Raw genomic sequence first — 22,009 nt, 5'->3', positions numbered from 1 at the left:
TACTGTACGTATTTATCCCAAAATATTCTCCTCACCTTGTGCCTGTTCCCTTTGCAATGTGACTTTGCAGCTTCTTACATATCTTACATCAAAAGCTCACAGGGAGAAAAAAAAAAAGAGGAAAAAAAAAAGCTTAGAGGGAGCAGATGTGGCTCAATCAGTTGACTACCTGCTTCCCACATGGGAGGTCCCAGGTTTGGTTCTTGGTGCCTCCTGAAAAAACAAAAACAAACAATAAGCAAAACAAATGAAAACACCAACTCAGGGAAGCTGATGTGGCTCAGTGGTTCAGTACCATCTTCCCACATACGAGGTCCTGGGTTCAATCCCCAGTCCCAGTACCTCAAAAAAAAAAGGCTTGCATCTTCATTCCTTCTATTGAGATTTGTCTTGTGACTTGCTGTCACCAATAAAAGGTAGCAAGAGGACTGGTGGGGCCAATCCAAGTCCTGGCCTCCATATTTTCACTTGCTTTCTTAGAACTCTGACAGTGCCGTGTAACCAAGCATGAATCAGCTGCTAGAGGAGGCGAACTCTCATATGGAAGGAGAGCCAGGGTATACCAGTGACATTCTGTCCAGACACAGAATAGATCCACCTGTCAAACTGCCACCCCCACCCCACTTATGGCAGATGACAAGGGCGCTAAATCGAGACCAGAGCTGTTGCACCTGAACCCAGCTTAAATTGCCACTTGTAAAATTAGCAGTCAAACAATTGGTTGTTATTTAGAGCCACTAGGTTTTGGAGTGATGTTACATGACAATATCTAATTGATACATTGATATATTTAGAATTATGCCACGATATTTTTTGTTGCTATTTGTTTATTATTTCCCACCATAAGAAATATATTTTACATCAAGGCACAGTACACACACATACATGCATCTATGTGATTGAAACAAAAGTTTCACTGAACCTTACTTACCTTTAAAATACACAGCATACATTTTCTCTTCTATTTTCAAATGCTGGTTTTGGTTTAAAAATTGATTTCATGACTTATTAATGCACCAAAACACATGGTTTGAAAAATATTACATAAGGGATAATTAAGATGCTAATAGACAAAAGTTTTACAATTCCATGAATAACCAGATGAACATTAATGTAGAACCTACCCAAATATAACTCCCCATACACACACATACACACAAAGGAGTGGCTACATAATTACCTAATTGACCAAACCAATTACTCATGTGACTATTTGTCTATGTGGTAAGAAGTAAAGCTGATGTCAGAACAAGTAGGGTAAAATCAATTATGGAAAAGGAAACAACTCCTTCGTATTATTCTTTTTTTGTTCTCTACCAGCATAAACACTATAATCCAAGCAGCCACTGTATTATAGAGGGCTGAAAATCAAGCCCCAGATTGGGTTAAGGGAATAGATGGATTAGATGACTTCTAGGTTGGTTTCCAATCCTAAACTTTACTCCTTCAACAAATATTTACTGAACACCTAATATGTGCCAGACATCATACCAGGACACAGGGACCCAACAGTGGACAAGATAATGCCAATTCTATCAGGAAGTTAACATTTAAACTGGGGAAGCAGACAACCAAAAATCAAATAAATAGAACACAACTAAAGCTATGAAAGAAATAAAATGATAGAGAATAATAGGGAAGACCTAGTATTTTTCTTATGTTTATTTTTAATAATCACTGATACTACTATTTTAGAAGTAATGATATTATAATCATTGACATTAGTGTGATAGGATGGTCACAAAAGGCTCATTTGGGAAGATTTAATCTTAAAACTTAAGAATTAAGAGCCATTTATGATTGAACCAGGGTAATAACCTTTCCAAGGATTAAACAATAAGTGCCAAGGCCCTAAATCAGAAAATAGCATGCCATGTCCCAGCAACTGACAGCGAATTGATGTGACGGGAGCAGAACTAGTCAGGGAACAATACATGTGATGAGTTTGGAGAGGTATATGCCATGATATCTTAAGTTCTCTTTTTCCATATTTTCATCTTTGTTTCTATTTTTTACTTCTTTTTCTCCTTTTACTTGATTGCTTCATTTTGACTTTATTTTTATTTGATTTTATTTCTTCCTGTTTTCCTTTAGTGGTTTTGAAATTGTATATTATATCTTGATTATTTTGTTACTGTTTAGATATGACTTGAATCTGGTAAAAAATCATGAGTTAATGAGTATCTTTATTCACCTTCAATAAGGAACTTGGGGCTATTTAATTTTTGTTGTACGGTATTTTAGTTCCACTTTCTTTGTAAAGGACCCCAAATTAGTTGTTGTAGTCATCATTGTCATCACTATCAGCCCATTGTTTCCTAGATTTACTAATATGGTGACTAATTTATTTGTTCTTCACGACTTTTTATACTCCACTACTTTCTGAGTACAATTTCTTTCTAATGTACATTTTTCTGTTCCAGAATCCTATCCAGGCTTCACATCAGTTGTTATGTCTCCTTTAGTCTCCTCCAGGTTGTTGTTTTTAATTCAGAAGGGACCTTTCTATTTTTTTTAAACCATTTACATTTATTGCCATTATTCATAAGCTCTGTCTTCCATTGCTCTAGTTTTTGGTTCTTGCATTGTATATTTTGTAGTGTTTATTGTTTTCTGTTACTCTAATATATTACATTATGTTTTATGAAGATTTGAAAGAAAAAAATTGATCCTATGTGTAATTCTATTAGTGATTAAATCTGGTTAAAATTATTTTCAACCTGATAGTTCTGTATGAAAGTTACATAGAAACTTTCCTTAGGATTCATCCATGTATTAAGATACATTCTTCAAGTCTTTGTGGGCATAATCTGAGTTTTCAGTACAAATTATTTTATTTGCATGTTATTTTTGTGACATATAATTAATGCTTCACACTTACTTTGTTTTGTTTTATTCTATGTTTTATCTCCATTGTTAAACTCAAAAACTTTCAAATATGAAGTTCTCAATAATTAACTGTTGATTGAAACTATATTTTCCCCAGTTATTTAAATAAGAATCTTTAAGAGAAGTTTGATACTTACAAATCTTTTTCTATCACAGCTTTCCTACTTTTAGATATCATTTTTTTAATCTTCCAGATTACTGACATTAAAGATTTGTTAATTAAAGACAAATCAGTATTGTACCTTAAGCAGTATTACACATTTGAAACTGTTTTCTAGTGCTTTGGCATCTCAAAGATAATTTGACTAAGGTTAAATTATTCTATCTCCAATATCCTCTGCAAAAAACAAACTTATTACATTGTTTCTATATATTTTCACAATTAGTGCCGCAGAGCAGAAGTCTAAATGATTTATAGTCCTTTTCCAATATTATGGATAAATGTAGAATTTTAAATCCAAGCATTTTACCCCCTATGTCTAGATATGAGTCTTCTTTTCACTGATTTTCCTGGTGCATAGTTGAACTTTTTCATACTTCATGTACGTTTTGTCAATTGAGATATTTTCAATTCTGTTTTGAATAATTTCATCACTGTTTTATACAAGTATCTTTAAATAACTCCAGTTTTCTGTAGGTTGGATTTCTGTTGGCTGTCATAGCTGTTATTTTATGTCACGGAATCTCTTTGTACTTTTTCTTCTGTATTCTGCAGGAGTTTCCCAGTTTTGACCTGCTTGTCATTCATTCACTTTTAACCAATGCCAATTTGATTCTTAATTAAATCAACTCAAGTTTAGAAGAAAGTGTGCATATTTTTAGTTTTAAGTATTTTCTTCATCTTCTTTTATCTTATTTGGCTCCATTTGTATTTCTGATCATTATTTCCTTATGGCACTTTGCCTATTTGCCACCTATTAAGAAGAAGAAGAATAGCTTTTTGCGTGTTAACGGTGCACTGAAGAATTCATATCTATTAACTATACAATCCTCACAGCAAACCTAAAATGTAGACCTTATAGTTGTTCCCATTTTGCATGTTAGAAATTTGAGGCATAGAGTGTAAGGTAACTTTCTCAGAGCAACCCTGCCTAGAAGTAGACTATCAAGGAAGGGAATTGAGCAAGGCCAACTTCAGAGGCTGATTTCAACCCAATAATATCAAAATTTCAGATTCTGCTCCTATATTTAATCATTCAACTTGTCTGTGTCTTCAGAATCATGGTACATACCCATCCTTCTACAATATTTTTAAATATATGCATAATGTTTTAAAAACTAACACTTACATAGGACGGTTGAATTTTCAGACTTAATATTTGCAACATAGAGGGGACACACTCTGCCATTGGCTTAATTCTCTGTCTCCTGGTTTGAACAAAAATCATGTATCTAGAACTAGTGAACAAACTGATGTACACAGCTCCTAACATGAGATTTAATTTGAGGCAAAAAAGTAAGTAGTTTGCTTTGAGGGGCTGAGGGGCCTTTTCTACCCCCATGTGTTTCTCTTAAAGTCTTAACCAATATTACCCACAGTGTCCAGTCCTTCCAGAGTTCTTCTTCCTCTTTCATTATCTACAGCATTTATCTTGCAGGAATTCTACATCTCAGGATGAAGGTCACCATGTCCAAATCCCCAGACTTCATATCTTGCTTTTCGAGATTGGCTTTCACACTGAAAATATAGAAAAGAGGAAGCAGGCATAAATTAGAAGAGGTAGTAAAGGGACAATATATTTGTTAACTCCAAAAATCTATTCCCTAGTAATGGAGTGAGGGCTTCTCAGTTTTCTGATTGATAGTAACCCTAAACTGTGAACAAAAGGGAGTCTTGAAGCTTTTTTCCTATATTTCCTTGGGACAAAATCTTTATACCAAATGGTCATTTTCTTTGCCTTTCTGGACCTAAGTTGACTACCAGTCCTTTTTTTTTTTTTTCACTCTACACATATTTATTGAGCAATTACTGTGTGCCAAGTTCTGTTCCAGGTAATTAAAATAGAGCAGCAAACCAGAGTTAAGCCCCAGTCCTTATGGAAATTTAGATTCTACCAGGGAGGAGGTGGGGAGGCAGACCATTTAAATACAAGCCATTAAACATATAGTATATGTGTATGATGGTAAGTGCTATGAATAAGTGAAATTGGGTAGGGGCCAGAGAATGGAAATGATTACTATTTTGGGTGTCAAGGAAAATCTCTAGGATAAGGTGACCTTTGAGCAGACCTGAAGGAAATGGTGGGGAGAGTGAGTCGTGGAGACGAGGTGGGGAGAGTGAGTCGTGGAGACGAGGTGGGCAGAGCATGTCAGTGAGAACAGAGGCTCAGAGGAAGAAAAGGGCTGGCGTCTGGAGGAACAGGGAGGAGACTAGAACAGAATACCTGAGGGGGACACAGGTAGGAGGTGAGTCCTAGAAGTAGTAAACAGATCCCATGGTCTTGGAGGCGTTCGTCTGGGGACTGGCTCTATATTCCGAGGCACTGGAGGATCCCAGTACAGGATGCCATGATCTCACTTCCCTTTATTTTATTTATTTTAATTTTTCTTAAATTGTCTTTTTTTAAGGTACATAGATCACAAAAAATGTTACATCATAAAATATAAGAGGTTCCCACATACCCCGCACCCCAGACCCCCACTCCTCCCACATCAACAGCCTCTTTCATCAGTGGCACATTCATTGCATTTGGTGAATACATTCTGGAGCACTGCTGCACTGCCTGGATTATAGTTTACACTGTACTTTACACTCTCCCCCAGTACATTCAGTGGGTTATGGCACTATATATAATGTCCAGCATCTGTCCCTGTAATATCACTTAGGACAACTCCAAGTCCCGAAAATGCCCCCACATCTCATCTCTTCTTCCCTCTCTCTACCCTCAGCAACTACAGTGGCCACTTTCTCCAGATCAATACTACAGTTTCTTCCATTACTAGTCACTATAGTTCTATAGTAGAATACCAGTAAGGTCACTCTAATCCATATTTTATTCCTCCATTCTGTGAACCCTGGGTTGGTGATATCCACTCCACCTCTATATTGAGAGGAGACTTAGATCCCACATGGCTGATGGATGTGATTCTCCTGCTTGGAGTGGTAGGCACTCTTGGTTCCCTGGTGTGGTGGTTGACCATCTTCACCTCCCTGTTAGCTGACCTGGGTAAGCCCAATGAACCGAAGAGTAGGAGTTGCAACTCTGCTGAGGCTCAGGGCCCAGCTGGCACATGGCCAGTCCAGAGATTCAAGTTTCCTGAGCATATGCCAACCCCAGAGCCAACCACAGGTTCAGTAAAAGTGACAAAAGAGGCATGTGTGGATAGTTCGCATCTAAGTCCAACTCCATCACACTCAGGAACACAAATTCCAAAGTAGGGCCCACTGACAAGGCACTGAACTCCAGAGCCAACTCACTTTCCTTTAAATGGACCCTTTTGGCTAGTAGGTGGAGGATAAGCTGCAGTGGGGCAAGGGTAAAAACAGGGAGATTCAGTTAGCAGGAGGCCTTTGCCTCTAGGGAAGAGGTAATGATAGAACTGAAAAGATTTCCCATAGATTGGATGCAGTGTGTTGAAAGGAGTGTAGTCAATGATTACTCAGATTTTTTTGGTAAGTTTCCATTTACCAAGACATGAACAAATTATGGGAAGACTAGGTTTGATAGGTGCTTTGGTTTGCCAAAGGGCTCCTGATGCAAAGCACCAGAAATCTTTTGGCTTTTATATTGGGGATTTATTTGGGGATAAAAGCTTACATTTCCAAGGCCATGAAATGTCCAGATCAAGGCATCGCCAGAGGTACTTTCTCACCAAAGTCAATTTCTATTGATCCAGGCATTGTTGTCATGTGGCGAAGCAAGATGGCTGCTGATCTCTGGAGAGGTCTCAGCCTTCCCCTTCCCAGCTCACCTTCTCCTCTTGAACTACTCTGTAGACCCAGCCTATTTGAGCCCCTCAGGGGCTTCTGTTTTCCTGTAGTACTCTCTCTCACACTGCAGAATCAAATATGCCAACTCCCTTTTCCTCTGTCTCTTTGTTTCCACTTATATCAGATGCAGCAAGAGGATGGAGACTCAAACTGAGTCATGCCTCACTGAGGCAGTCCAAAGCCCTAAAGCAATCTTATCAATTAATCTAATCAAAGGCCTCTCAACAAATTTCATGCAATCAAATGATATCATATCTGGAGGAACAGATTTACAAACATAATCTTTCTCTTTTTGGGATTCATAAAATAATCCAAACTGCCACAGTAGGGAGGATCATGAGTTTTAATTTTGGGCTTCAGATTGACAGGGCTATAGACTCCCAAAGAGATTGGATTAGGCAGTTGCAAACCTGAAGTTCAAGAGAGAGGTCTGTGATATCAATTCAGGGATCACCAACACGTAGATAGTTTTTAAAGTTCTAAGACTGGGTGATATTCCCAGGAAGGGAGTGTACAAAGAGATGAGAAAAGGTTGGGAAACAGAGCCCAGGGACCTCCACCACTCTAGAGGTTGGGAGACGAAAAGGAACATTTGATGATGATTCATGTACTTTATGGACCAGTGTTTTGAAAAACATATTTTTTGGTTACTTTATTAAATTTTAAAAATTATTTTAAACATTTAATTAGCAAATAAATATTCATGGAAAAAGTTAAATAATCAACTAGCACATGAATGTATAATGAACAGCAGTTACTTTCTCTTCCAACCCCCCTTCCCTACACTCTCTTTAGAGACAACCAGTTTTGATAGTTTCTATATTTAGAGTTTCTGGTGGTTACCTTTATGGAAGAGCTTTATTCTCCTTTATCATACTTTTAAAAACATAAAAATTGAATCAGAAGAATGATGAAGTGCCTAGAAGTGTTTGGTCATGTAGCTAGGGACTTCCAGAACTGGCTTCTTGGAGAATAGAGAGATAAGAAGTCAAGTACAACAGATGCAGCTCTTAGAATGACTGTTTTCCATCCCTACTGATGTCTTCCCTATAAAACAGTGTGTGTGTGTGTGTGTGTGTGAGAGAGAGAGAGAGAGAGAGAGAGAGAGATTGAGAAAGAAGGAGAAAGAGAAAGAGAGAAAGAGAGGTCATCTGTGTGGCTGCAGGGCTGGTCTTGGGGTAAGCCACACAGGCAACCCATTGTCTGCTCTCATTTCATGGAATCTGGAAATGATCAAATCTCTATAAACTCTCCCAATTGTGACTAACAAAGAAAAGGTCATTTTAGTGAGTTGGAGACCATAGTTTTAAAATACTTGGTCCGTAGAGTATGAGAAGTGCATCAACAATCTAAATGTCAGGTCAGAAATCTGTTCCTGTTGTAAGAATACTATGTCTTGTGGGTGGACAAGGAATTTTCTATTATAATAGCTATTTGGATGAATATTCCTTGGTTCTAACAAATGGGAAACTTCAGTTTTTAATTAAAAACTGTTTGATTCACTCATCAAGTAGATTTACAGTAGACTTCAAATTAAGAGATTCACGTAGTGCTTTTCAGTAATAGTGCTAACGTGTTCATGGGTGAAGTGGCATGTTATCTTTGATCTGCTTTAAAACACCCCAGTACTTGCCCCACCAACAAAGTGGCAGCTATGAAGGAAACAAGACTGTAAAACTGCCCATAATTTTTGAAGCCAAATGATGGGTACATGGGAATTTATTGTACTTTTCCCTCTACTTGAAGTATGTTTGAATATGTCCATAAGAAAAAATTAAGCAAAAAGTTGAAAAATATTAATCCTGCAGGCTTTGTCTTAACAATCTTTCATTGATATTACATTCTGCTGGTAATGCTACCCATTAAATAGAGGCATAAACACTTTGAAACAATAAATGTGATATACAAATATGAAGTAATGTTGATGATTCATATAATTATCACTGGATTTGCTGTGACCGAAGGGTGTTTGCTTCTGTGCGCTCTGTCTTCCAAGGAGAGAGGAGATCAAGAGATGGTCTCTTCCAGCCTCCTGCAATTGCTGACAACACTGGTCCTAAAAGAAGAGCTGTTAGAGTGAGGAGCACAAGAGCTTCTCTTGTTCCAGGGGATCCAGGACTAGTAAACTACACTGGTCTGCACCTGCTCAGTGTCACCGCTGCTGGTTGATTAGTTCAGAGGGCTGGAGGATAAATGTTTGTAGTGAAAAGATTCTACTTTTCTCTATGTGATTGCTAACTTTGCCCTATGGGGCTGAAGCGACACTTCCAATTATGGGGAGAAATTGAACAAGAGGACAAGGAAGCATAAGTTAACATTGGCAGAGATCTTAGAGAGATTACTGTCTCACACTTTCACTTCATCGTTGAGTTGTAAATTATCCCTCTGTATTTCAATAAGTGTCATAGGCTCTTATCAAGAGCACTTGATCACTTCATTGTTGCTCCCTCAGGGGCAAGCTACTGTGACAAAGGCCAACTATCTATCTCCCCCACACTGGAGTTCCCACAAGTTTGTCTCATCTTCACAGTTCAGGTCCAATAGTCTGAAGACCCAGAGAGTCGCCTTCAGCCTAAACTCTCTTCGAGTCCTCCCTCCCTGTCCTAGAATCTGCAGCTTCCCAGAAAAAAGACGACCGAGAAAAATGTCCAGATGCCCAGTGGTCCCCAACACAGTCTCATCAAATATATGATCATCCAATATCAGTACTTTCTAAGAGTCTGAATTATTCAATCTTTTCCTTGTCATAAGTAAATCACATGGTAGAGTTTTGCTTTGGCCTGCCCTAGTGGTTTTTAACAATTCTTCTCTTTGGCTAAGGGAAAGCATGTCTTTATTTGGAGCCTCATTTTCAATAATTATCTCATTTTCCATGGCCTTAGTTTGATTTTTGCAAAGGAACAGTCTACTGCAAAGGTCATCTCCATCTCTTGCAAAAACAACTCTGCTTCTGTTCTTCCCGTCAGTGTTTCAAAGGCCTCAGAACGAAGGTAGGGTCAGAAGTGAGCCCTGAGTCCTGGGAGCTGCCTCATCACTCAGCAGCATCTGCCAGAGGGGAGCTTCTCCCATGCACATGGTTTAGGGAATGCAAGCAAGTTGGCTTCCTTCTCATACATCTTTCTTTTCCACTGTACAGCAGCCCAGTGGTATAACTCTTCCACAGTGTTTTCTCCATGGATTCAAGCGCAACCAAACATTAGAATAGATAGGTCCCTGTCCAAGTTACCTGGTAGCATTAAGCCCTTTTTGGAGTAAGGCTGGGAGGCTCTGAGCAGGCTGCCACCTTGTGGCATTGACTTCTCCATTCGCAGAGCTCATTAGTCTTTGTTTTTTAATGTTCTAATTTTTTAAATCAATTCAATGCTTTCAGAATTTCAGAAATGATAGAGTATACCCATGCACCACATGAAAATGAAATTTTATTGCATTTTTCCACTTACAAAATATAGGTTCTTAAAAAAGTAAAGAAAATCTAGATGAATAAAATTCTCTACTCCCACCATCCAAAGTAACCGCTATTAATATGTTGATATATATTAATACTTTGCATATACTGTAGCTGCATAATGAATACATGTGTATTAAATGAAAACAGACGTAACTAGCTAGAAAATATATAATTATAAAAAATGCAATTTCAATATATCTATTTTGGAGCATGTACTTTTATTTTATCCAAAAAAAATGTATCTTTTCATAGTCAGAATCATTTTCAATATATTACTTTACATGGATGCTTTAAAAACAGGCTGCATAGGAAAGTCAAACTTTGAGTAATGAGAGGGTGATGATTGAATTACTCTGGCTCTAATGTTTGATGGAAAAGGGAAGACATATGTCAATTTTATGAGACAAGTTTAAGTTAAAGTATTAAAAACATGTATCATTGTATGTTGCATAAATAGAAGAAGCAGGGGCATACCAAAGACTTGAAGCTACGTAAACCACAAATAGAATGTTACCATATAAAAGTCTCTGCATATTTCAAATAACTAAAAGTCTGACTGACGTAGCCATGAGATATTAGGTATAGTAGGGATTTAATTCAATAAAAAGCAACGATAGTGTATTAGGCACTACTATGGCATAAACAATGAACCTCAATCAGATAGGAAAAGTTTCCCCAAAGTGTTCATTCATCACCACCTACCGTCCTACCTCACCCCCGCCCCCACACAAAAGTCTGATATTTCCCACCCTACCTTAGCCTTCCTGATTTCCCCTTCCCTTGACATAGAATCATTGTCCCAGGACCTCTGCTAGTTAAGGGAGAAGTCTGACCCTCAGAAGTGCTGGTGCCTGGGCACACAAGAAGAGCATCTCTGCTCCAAGAAGTGGTGATGACTCAGCCAGACCTTGAAGCCACTAATCACAGGGGAAGCAGACACCTGGAAATGTAATTACAAAGCATTGTGCTCAGGGGTTCCTTTTGAGATGTGCTGTGAGGATGGAGGAGGCATCTCCCACTCTTCTCTGGAGACTACAAAAGAGTTCACCGGGAAGTTATTTCCATTTAGCCTTCATAAAGTTTGAGAATTTTCCAGACATCCCAAGGGAAGGGAAGAACATTATAATATCGTAATGTGTTAATCATCTTCCTTCTAATAAAATGACTTGAAATGATAATGGAAACAGCAGTCATTGTTGTCATCACCAAATAATAATAGCTACTGCTTCTTGAGTGCTGATTAAGTGACAAGCACTGTGCTCAGTACCTCATCACCCTTGCCGTCTTTGGTTTTCCTCTTCAGCCACTTTCCACTCTTCATCTTCCCGTTCTGTGTCCCTCACTACTGATTTGTGTTGACTCCATCAAAAGGCTCCCTGGCCCTCAGACTTGCACTTGAATCCTGCCACTGAAGAGCACAGGGTGGTCATCCCTCTTCTTCCCTGCTGCACAGAGCAACTGTGAGCTGATGGGTCCCTCATTCTAGTTCCAGCAAGCACTCCCTCCATGATCAGCACTATCCAGCTCCAGACTTCTACATCATCCCTCCAGATTTCCCTTTACTTTGCCTTCACTTTTGAGAATAGCTCCTTTAGGAAACTCTTCAATTATCCAATTTGAGTGCTCTGTAGAATCAAGTACCTGCTGACATGATTTCATTGAATCCTTCCTACAAGGCAGCAAGGTAGACATCATTATCCCCCTTATCTCCATTTGAATTAGGATTTCTTTGAAAAGTATTTCTAAGAGTTGCTCTTTGTGTTAACGTATATTTGTCACCGGCCAGAAAGAGAAGAATGATTATAACTGTCGTTTATTGGATGCTCAGCATGAAAAATCACTTTAAAGTGATTTAACTTTCTATTGCATCAAAGTGATGCTAACTTTCTATTATCTTATGTTTGCAAAGGAAGAAACTGACTGAGAGAAAGGTTCAGTAACTTGTTCACAGTCACAAACTTCATCTGTAGAAAGATTCACAGCCTTCTCTCCCTGCTTTCAAAAGCAGTGGTCTGATCCCCTCCAACTATCCAATGAAGCTTTCATCATGAAAAAAAAAACTGTGAACAGCATTAGGTAAAATAATATTCACTTATATCTTATGACCCATTTATTTATTCACAAAGGATGAAGGAAATCTTACATAATTTTATCCATGTTTTTCTCAGCAGAAGATTCTGCATTTAATATGGGGCCACCTCAGTCCATCTCAGAAGACTTTTGCTTAGGTTGTTCATTAGTCAGCCAAAGGGTACTGACACAAAATACCAGAAATCTGTTGGCTTTTATAAAGGGTATTTGTTTGGGGTAGAAGCTTACAGTCACAAGGCCATAAAGCATAAGTTACTTCCCTCACCAGAGTCTGTGGCCACTTTTTGGAGCAAGATGGCTGCTGACGTCTGCCAGGGTTCAGGCTTCTTCTCCCCCTTAAGGCTCTGTGGTCCCAGCTTCTTCCAATACCAGCTGTAGGCTGGGATAAGTCTCATCTCTCTCCCTGGGCTTGTTTCACTCTCTGGACTCAGCGGCTCTGTTCTCTCCACAAGGTCAGCTGTAGATGATCAGACTCTCAAGTCTTTTTTTTTTTTTAATGTACTTATTTGTATTCATTTTTTTTTTAATATTACATTCAAAAAATATGAAGTCCCATTCAACCCCACCGCCCCCGCCCACCACTCCCCCCACAGCAACACTCTCTCCCATCATCATGACACATCCATTGCATTTGGTAAGTACATCTCTGGGCATCTTTATCTCTCTCCTGGGGGCTCAATTCTTTCTGGGCTCAGCTGCTCTGCTTTCTCCACAAGGCCAGTGTAAACTATCAGGTGAAAGGCTAGTCTCTCTCCTGGGCCTCTGCTGTGTCTAATGGAGACTTCTCCCTTTCCTCACATATCTGCATCTCTGTGTATTTATTTCTCAGGGCTCCGAGATCAAACTGCTACAGGTTGCAGTACCGAAAGTCATGTATCAGTTTATTATACCTAATTTTACACTGTTAAAACACTTTGTTTTGTCTTACTATTTATTTTAAAAGAAAAATACATTAAAGTGTATAAATGAATATATAAATTTCAATAAATGACAGCAAAGTAAAAAATTCACGTAACCATTACACAAGTGGAGAAAGAGAATATTATTGGCATCCGAAAGTTTTCTACATGTCCCTTACAAATCACAACCTGCCCCTCCAGAGGAAATCATAGTTGTGAATTTATACTGATCATTTACTTCCATTTGTAAAATACTTTTATTGCCTGCATAGTCATCGCAAAACAATATACTTTGTGTTGCAGGTTTCTGAAATGTGTATACACTAGAATAATAACTCTTGCTTGTATTCTTTGGATCAACATTATGAATGAATGATGCATTCATGTGATTGGATAAAACCACATCAACTTATCTATTTTCATTGGGGTATAGTCTTTTTACTTCATAAATATACCATAATTCATCGATCAGTTCTACTATTGACTGACATTTGAATGGTTTACATTTTTGTTTATTTTAAATAAAACTACTATGACTTTCTTGTATTTCAGTGAAAATATATATGCATTTAAGGAAATAAATATATATATATTTATGGATATATACCCAAGAGTGGAATTTCTGGATAACATCATATGCAAATGTAAACATTACAAAACAAATTTCCAGAGCAGAGAAACAAATTTATTCTGTCATCAGAGTACGTGAGTTCCAGTTTCTCCACATCTGTTATGGATTGAATCATGCCTCCTACAAAGATATGTTCAATCCATGGATGTGAACTCATTTGTAAATAAAATCTTCAGTGATCAGATTAAGATGAGACCAAACTGAATCTGATGGTACTTAATCAAATATGACTGGAGTCCTTCTAAGCAAAGAAAATTTGGGAACAGTAGTAGGAGTAAGTAGGGGACAGAGGAGAGAGATGGTGTTATGAAAGAGGCAGAGATTGTCAGTAAACTACCCCCAGAATGCACCAGATGTCAGAGAAAACAGGGCATGCTGATGCCTTTGATGCCTTCTAGCCTCCAAACTTCCATCAATAAATTTGTGTAAAGTCAATCTAAGGTATTTGTTATAGCACCACTGGAAAACTAAGAAAACATCTTTACCAATCTTCAAACCAACCATTTTTTGTTATTGTTGTTTTAGATTTAGATATTCTAGTGGGTGTGTAGTGTAGTGGTATCCCATTGCCACTTTAATGTTCATTTCCCTGACTAGAAATACAATCAAGCACTTTTTTATTTGTTTCTTGGCATTTCTATTTCTTCTTTTTTGAACTGCCTCTTCAAGTTTTTTTTACCATTTTTCTATTGTGTGGCCTTCCTTTTTTCTCACTGATCTGTAGAAGTTCTATAAATCTGCTGGACACTTGTCCTTTGTCAGTTATATGTGTGGCAAACACTTTCTTCCTATCTGTACCTTTTTACTGGTTCTATAGTATCTTTGGTTAAATAGGTCTTAAATGTAATGAAGTTAAAATGACCAATCCTTTCATTCATGATTAGAGCCATCAGTGCCTTGTTTTTAAAAATCCTATTATACCTCAAGCCACAAGGGCTTTCTTCAGTATTTTCTTGTAAAAGGCCTTTCATATATATGTTTTGCACTAACCTGGAATTGGTTTTTCATGTATAGACTGAAGGAAAGAGCACAAAATCTAATGACAATGAAAACCTTTATTGTCCTGTCAGAAAATAGAACGACTATAAAATGCAAACTCCACTACTTACCTCCTAACTCATAAATCATTTTTTCCAGGAAATTTTATATACTGTATATTTTTTATTTATAGTTTCTCACCAGATCGTAGTACTGATGTTTGAAATATTCTACACTCATTTATATCTGCCCACATATTTACCATTTTCTTTGTTTTTAATTCCTTCTGATTTTTCAGATCTTGGCTCACTTTTTTTGTTTTTTCACTTAAAATGGATTCTTTAGCATTTCCTTTTATGAAAACCTGCTGGTGACACATTCCTTCTGTCTTTTATATCATAAATGCTTGTATTGGACTTTTATCCATGCAGTATATTTTCTCTGGTTATGGAATTCTAGATTGTCAATTATTTTGTTTCTGCATTTTGAAAATAGCCTTCTCTCTTCTAATCTTTATAGTTGCTTTTGTGGAATCAGTCAGTCATTCCTCTGAAGGTCTTATTTCTCTCTCTTATTTCTTATCTGTCTTATTTCTCTGCCTGTCAATATATTTTCTTTGTTTATTACAGTTTCACTAACATATCTAGGTATGGGTTTCTTTGTTTATTATGTCTTGATTTATTGTACTTTGACCTTTCTGGATAATTCTCAACCAATTATTCTGCAAATATTTCCTTTTCTCATTTCTCTATTTTATCTGTATCTTGGACTCTCTATTAGTCAAACCAAAGGGGTGCGGATGCAAAGTACAAGAACTCTGTTGACTTTTATAAAGGGTATTTATTTGGTGTAGAAGCTTACAATGGTAAGGCCCTAAAGAGTCCAACTCAATGTACCATAAGAGGTACTTTTTGACTCAGTCTGCTGCCACGTGTTGACGCGAGATGGCGAGTGATGTCTGTGAGGGTTCAGTCTTCCTCCTTCCTCTTAAGGCTCTGTGGTCCCTGCTTCATACATCTCAGCTATAGGCTGGCATAATGCTCCTCACTTTCCCCAGGGCTCATTTCTTTCCAGGCTCAGCTGCTGTTTCTTCACAAGGTCAGCTGTAGACTATCAGGCTCATCTCACTTCCCAGGGTTGCAGGATCCCATCTAATGAGCTGTCTCTCTTCCTCTGTGTTCTCCTTCTCTGTGCATTTACTTCCATGTGAGCATCTGTTTTATCCCCAAGGAGGCTGGGACTCGAAGCTGAGTCACACTCTAATGATGTAGTTGGATCAGACCTAATCTTAATGGAATTTAATCAGACATCTCAGCTGAATCTGATTCAGTCAAAGGGTTATCAGGCCAGAGGAACCAACCAGTTTACAAACATAATCTATATTTCTTTTTGGAATTCATAAAAAATATCAAACTGTTACAGACTCCAATGAAATATTGTTAGGTACACTCATAATTCTCATCTCTTACCTTCTCATCTGTATTTTTATCTTTTGCTTTCTCCAGGGTGGATTCTGCATAAATTCATATAGTCTGTCTTAAAATGTCGTAAAACTTAATGGCTATGACTAATTAATTCTATTTACATCGATGTTTAGAAATTCAGGATATTTTATTTTTACTATTACTGAAAGTTCTGTTTGGTTCTTTTTTCAAATCTGCTGTGTCACTTTTTATTATTTTCTCCTCTTTGCAGATACTTTCTCTTTTGTAATTTATTTGTATAAATATGTTAAATACAGTTATTTATAGTCTGATGGAGATAGAATTTCTAGAAAAGCCTCTTCAGATATTACAAGATTTTCCATGTGACTTTTGCCACATCTTTTTCATTTGTCTGGACTTTAAATACTGTTGGAGAAAATACGGCGCTTACTGGGACACGGAGACTGAAATGACTATTGAGATTTATTGAGAAGCTCTCCCAACAGAGGAGTTCTGAAGAGAGACTTCAGCCCACTCCTGGAAGGGTGGGATTTGAATTTATACAGAACTTTCCTAGGCGGGAAAATGATAGTTGGAGGGAGGGGGTTGAAGGTCAGAGTGAAGTGCAGGGACCAATAGGAAGCCCTAGAAATGAACACTTTCCCTGATAGTGACTAGAAGATAGTGGGTTAGGGAGTCATGGTTTCTCGGAAGGCTGCAGGAGCAGATGTTTCTTTGTTCTGTAGGAATTTTATCTCCCTCCGATATGTAGGAAGGGAAGGTTTCCATTTCCCTTTCCTCCCATCTCTATGTGGTTTCTTTGTTTAACCTGTGGGGAAGCGCCGTGCCCTCGGACACGTAGGCTTATGGGGGATGGGGTTGGCCTTTCCCCAGTGAATATCAGGGGAAACTGAGCTACAGCTTGTTGATTATTACAAATCTCTAACAATACAATGCTTGGAGCAGCCATTTTGTGACTTAAGGATGGAAGGCACATGTGAAGAAAGGTGGGGCAGGAAGCCACAAGATCAAGGCGGGCATCCTTTAGCCACTGAATCAGTATCATACTGAAAATCCTAATCAGTGCAACAAAGCAAAATAAGTCTATAAATAGACAAATAAAAGGCATACATATTGGAAAGGAAGAAATAAAACTCTATTTTCAGGCAATATGATTATCTATTTCAAAAACTCAAAAAAGTCTATAAAAAACTCCTGGAAGAAATAAATGAGTTTATCAAGTTTGCAAGATATAAGTTCAACATAGAAAATTAATCATATTATTATATACCAGGAATGAACAAATAGGCTTTTAAATTTTAAAAAATACAATTTATAATTCTCCATTCAGAGATGAAGTACTTAAGTATAAATCCAACACTGTGTGTACAGTATCTATACAAAGAAAGATACAAAAAAAAAGTAAAAGATATTATGAAAGATCTAAATAAAAATAGAGATGTCATATTCATGAATTGGAAAGCTCAATATTATAAAGATCTCAATTTCCCCCACTTTGATCTATAGATTCAATGCAATCACAACCAAAATTGACAAGTTGATCTAAATCAATGTACAAAGAAAAGGAACTAAAACATGCAAAAATTCTGAAAAGGAACAAAGTTGAAAGACTAGACTTCTCAATTTCAAGAATTACAGTAAAGTTACAGTATCCAAGAACTGTCTATATCAGACAATTCAATGGGGGAAAGATAGCACTTTCAACAAATGGTGCTAGAGGGACTAGACATGCATAAACAAACAAAATAAATTGAACCTCAATACATATTTTATACCTTATTCAATAATTAACTCAAAATGCTTCATAAACCTAAGTGTAAAAAGAAAAAAATAAACTTTAAGAAGGAAACATGGACTTACGCGACCTTGAGTTTGGCTATAGATTTTAGACACAACAAAATTATAATTTATAAAGGAGAAAAACGTGATAAATTGTATTTTTAATATAGAAATTAAAAACGTTTGCTCTGTGAAAGAAATTCTTGTGAGAACAAAAAGACAAGCCACAGAAATTGTGAGAAAATATTTGCAAATCAAATATCCACCAAATAATTGTATCCAGAACAAAGAACAATAAAAACTGAAGAGTAATATAAAACAAAACAACAAATACACTACTCCAAAATAGACTGTAGGTTTGAAAAATTCAAAAAGGATATTTGGACAGCACATAAGCATGTGATAAAATTTTCTGTTTCCTTAGCCATTAGGGAAATATAAATTACAAACTACAGTGAGATACACTATACAACTTTCAGAATGGCTAAAGTAAAAAATACAGACAATACCAAGTACTGGAGAGGATAGGGAGTCACTGGAATGTTCCTGCTTTTCTGGTGAGAATACAAAGTAGCACAGCCACTCTACAAAATAGCTTGGCAGTTTCTTATAAAGTTAAATGTGCCCCTACCCTATGACCCAGCATGAACATTTTTCATACAAAACCTATATACAAATGCTTATAACAGCTCTATTCATGTTTTCCAAATATCCTTTAATGGGTGAATGGATATGCAGACTGTTCATACAATGAAATATTGCTGACTATTGTTCAGAAATAAAAAGAAGCAGGCTACTGATGCATAAAACAAGCAGATGAATTTCAGAGGCACTATATTGAGTGGAAAAGCCAGTCTCAAAAGGTTCCTTACTGTATGTGGCAGTTTGACATTATTTATGAATTCCAAAAAGATGTATTGATTATGTTTCTAAACTGGTCTGTTCCTCTGGGTATGATAGCCCTTTGCATTAAATTCAGAGGTTTCACTTTTACTTCATTAAATCAAGATTAGGGCTTTGTTTCCACCACATCATTAGGGTCACCCAGTTCAAGTCCTTTCCCCTTTTGTGGGCTATATAAATGGACAGTCACTCAAGGAGAACATAGAACAACATACACACAGAGGAACAGAGAGCACTCTATGCACACGGCAGAGGAGAGGACTTTGTTCCTGGAGCCCTGGGGAGAGATGAGCTGGTCACCTGCTGACTTACAGCTGACCTTGTGAAGAGAACAGAGCAGCTGAGCCAGGGAAGAAATGAGCCCTCCAATCTAGAGCTGAGATCAGAAGGAGCTGGGCCCATGGAGCCTTAAAATGAAAAGGAATGCTGAACCCTTATCGACATTGCCCACCATCTTGTGGCAACACGTGGCAACAGGGCTGTAATTTTGAGGAAGTAATTTTGAGCTGGACTCTTTAGGGCCTTGTGATGGTGAGCTTCCACTCCAAATAAATACCCTTTATAAAAGCCAACAGATTTCTGGCACTTTGCATCAGCACCCCTTTTGGCTGACTACTATACTGTATATTTCCACTTATATAATATTCTCAAACAGACAAAAATATAATAGTGGAGGACACATCACTGGTTTCTGGTGTTAAGAAAGCAGAAAGATTGCAAGCATAAAGGGGTACCACAGAGATTGTTTGGAGCGATGGAACTGCTCTGTGTACTGATTGTAGTGGTGATTACATGAATCTGCACATCTGTTAAAATGCATAGAACTGCATGCAAAATTAGCTGCAAAAGACATGGCACACAGAAAGCATACAATAAATGTTCCTTATATAGTCATTCAGAATAAAGGGAGTAGTTAATCATCTTTTAAATATAAAAGCATTACTGAGCACCTGTGCTGTTTCAAAAATGGGTATGTAAAGTACAAATTAAGACAGTGATGTTCTGAGAGTCTAATAAAAAAGACAAGATATACTAAATGTAAAGTGATTCATGTGGAAGAAACAATGTGCTGAGACAAAGGAGAACAGGATTAATTTTCTCATAGGAAGAAGAGGGAGCACTGTCAGCTGCACCTCAAAGGCAAAGGTATAAGATAGCAGCAATTGTTTGAGTGGGGGGAAAAAAGGGTCAAAGGGAGAGAAGGAGGAAATAATTTTAAGCTAGTGCACATAAATAAAACAGATATACATGACATTATCAGACCTGTACATTAGGTAAGAAGTTAAATATAGCAAGAATATAGAGTGTACCAAGAGTGCTAGAATTTTTCTCAAATGCTATTTGTAGTTTTGCAAAATAAGCTACTTAGTTGGTGCCAAGTTCCTGGTCACATCAAGTAATGGCAAATATTTTCTGTTGCAATTGTGGAAACGCACACAGTATTATTAAGTGAAATCCCACAACCATCATGTGGTGAATGCTATGTTTTGAGAAGAACTCTAGCAAGAGTTTGTGATTCGCAGCAAAAGATTCAGGTGTGGAAGAGTGAAGCTAAAGACCCCTCTCTTTTCAACAAGAAGAGCAATATCTTGATTTGCTTTAAGTATGGCGTTTCTACATAAAATTTCATTTGGAAAAACAATGCTGATGAAAAAAGAGTTTGGAAGGAAATAACTCACTGCCACCCATCTGGGTAGGTTGTGTGAAACTTTCCCCACCAGTCCCTTGGACTGGACATGGCCCTAGATCCTGATGATCTGGAAGAGTTGGGACTGTAACATCTGAGTAGTTTCACTGATTCTGTCCTACCTTTAAGGAACATTTTTAAAAGTTTTTCCTTTATGATCTTACAGGAGCCTGAAACCAAAAAGTGCTACAGTGGGAAATAATATTATTATTGGACAAATGGGTGAAATTTGAATAAGGTTTGTAATTTACTTAATACTATTGTACAACGTTATTTTCAGGCTTTAATAATTGCACTGAGGTTATATAAAATGTTACCGTTAGGAGAAGCTGATATATGAGAACCTTCTATATATTCTTGCAACTTTTATATAAGTCTAAAATTAGCTCAAAATTAAAAGTTAAAAAAAAGCAACTTATCAAGCTAGATAGTAATTTGGCATATATGATTAATGTTCCGTTAAAAATGATACAAATGTACTGACCCAAAGAAGACAGCAGGTGTTCATTAGAGGTGTGAAATCCTTATTAATAATTCAATTTCATATGTGGAAACCATGCCAGCAATAGGAACTGGGGACAGAGACCAGTTATAGCTTTCAAAAATTTTTATAAAGGAAAGCAAATGCCAAAGACCAGAACCTTCTTTTTCACAATTTCCCAGGAACATGGAACACAGAAGCTGCAGCTCCTGCATTTTCTCTCTCCGATATTTTTCTCTACTTGTCCTCCTTTGTTAATAACATTAAGTGTAGTTAAGTTGAAATGAGCATAAATAACATATTTTTCTTTCATATTTGTGAAATCTATGCCCAAAAGACTCCAGTATAAAAAATGTTATTTCGCAAATGTGCCCAAATGAAGCATAATTAAATTTGCCACTGAGTCATTGCAAAGCATGGACTTCTCTTCTGTAATATCCTCCCTCTTGCTTCTGTCCTTGTGTTGGTATCTCTTTGAACTGCTGGCCCTGCCTGAATTCACAACCAAGTAGAGAGTTCTTGGCCCATCTCAAAGATCAGTACCAATTTATTCAAAGCTTTCCTGACTTGCCCATGCATCTTCCAATCAGGCATGAGACTTTCTCCTTCATCTTCCTACTCTGATTGGAGATTTTAATTAGCACCAGCTCCCACGTTCTCCTGCTATGGCTCAGGCTGCACATTTGCAAGTGGTCTAGAGAAAGTGGGAAGCCTCTGAGCAAGCCAAAGACCTGGGATAGGAGATTATCAACGGATTTCAGAGTAAGTGGAACTTGCTCAGACACAGAGTCTGTAGACAGGCATGCACACACCCTCGCACACACACACGGAGTCCAGCGGCTGGCTT

The 22,009-nt window shown here is 37.5% G+C and overlaps 1 long non-coding RNA gene across 1 annotated transcript in view; it reads right to left on the bottom strand.

Annotated features, from left to right (window-relative positions):
• The window catches only part of LOC139437956 (uncharacterized), a 385,369-nt gene that overhangs the window by 36,299 nt on the left and 327,061 nt on the right, over positions 1-22,009 (bottom strand). The window contains exon 3 of the long non-coding RNA XR_011647814.1: positions 4,423-4,567. This is a non-coding gene — a long non-coding RNA (uncharacterized lncRNA). The remainder of the gene's footprint in view (positions 1-4,422; positions 4,568-22,009) is intronic.

Source organism: Dasypus novemcinctus, chromosome 31 (assembly GCF_030445035.2).
Source record: "Dasypus novemcinctus isolate mDasNov1 chromosome 31, mDasNov1.1.hap2, whole genome shotgun sequence".
NCBI lineage: Eukaryota > Metazoa > Chordata > Mammalia > Cingulata > Dasypodidae > Dasypus > Dasypus novemcinctus.
Note: the sequence above shows the minus strand (reverse complement) of the source record. Positions and strands in the feature narration are given on the sequence as shown.